Source organism: Hyposmocoma kahamanoa, unplaced genomic scaffold (assembly GCF_003589595.1).
Source record: "Hyposmocoma kahamanoa isolate Upper Pololo Valley unplaced genomic scaffold, ASM358959v1 86, whole genome shotgun sequence".
Classification (NCBI taxonomy): Eukaryota; Metazoa; Arthropoda; class Insecta; order Lepidoptera; family Cosmopterigidae; genus Hyposmocoma; species Hyposmocoma kahamanoa.
The window spans coordinates 13,992,529-13,993,508 of record NW_020654289.1 but is presented as its reverse complement, the minus strand read 5'-3'; the positions used below and the strand labels follow the sequence as shown (position 1 = coordinate 13,993,508).

Here is a 980-nt window from a genome sequence, read left to right as displayed (position 1 = left end):
GATGCTCATTACGAATATGGCACTCATTTCTAAATCCAAGATGGCGGGCACGATTTTTTCAAAAAAATGCTATGTGGGTATCATTTTCGAGGTATTTGGGGATGCTCAATGTGAATATGGCACTATTTGTAAATCCAAGATGGCGGGCACGATTTTTCAAATAATGGCAAGTTGGGTATCGTTTTCGAGGTATTTGGGGGTGCTCATTACGAATATTGCTTTTGTTTGAACTGTCGTGTTTGCCATCTTGGATTTAGAAATGAGTGCCATATTTGTATTGAACATTCCCAAACATCTCGAAAACGATACCCAACTTGCCATTATTCGAAAAATCGCGCCCGCATCTTGGATTTAGAAATAAGTGCCATATTCGAAACCTAAAACCGAAAATGCCATAAGCAAACATTAAAGAAAATAACTGTTAAAATAGATTAAAAAATCGCTTAAGAATGCTCCCCTTTTAAGAAAATAAAATATTTTAATATAAAATATTTCGCTTGAGTTACGAAAAGAAAGACATATAATAAGCTATCAAAGTTGTACTGGTGGTGCCAACAAAATAGTAGAAACAAATATATAAGTACTGTAAATTTGTTGCAATATGTGCTCCAATTCAAATAAAATTAAAATAAATAATTATTCAATAAAGCATGAACGCAGAGCCGTTAAAAGTATTATAAAATAATTAAGTGTCCCAATCACTTTCATCACAAGTTAACGAAAACATTTAATGTTTATTCAAGTAAATATTATTGTTCAAGATGCGCAAATAAATCGAAATTACAGGCACCACTAAAATTTACGTAATATAATTATTTTGAAACAGAATAGCAAAATGGGGAGAAAAAAAATTCGTTACTTTGCAACACTTTCGTATCTTGTTGCCGCGAAATTATTTTTCTGTTTTAGTGAATATTTACATAAAAATATGAGTTGAAACGCATTACTTACTTGTGGAATGCGATGTTAGTGTCTATTTT

General features: G+C 31.6%; 1 protein-coding gene across 1 annotated transcript in view; it reads right to left on the bottom strand.

Moving 5' to 3' along the window:
• LOC113234800 (DET1 homolog) overlaps positions 1–980 on the bottom strand; it is a 10,116-nt gene that overhangs the window by 4,312 nt on the left and 4,824 nt on the right. The gene's annotated exons all lie outside the window — the stretch shown is intronic.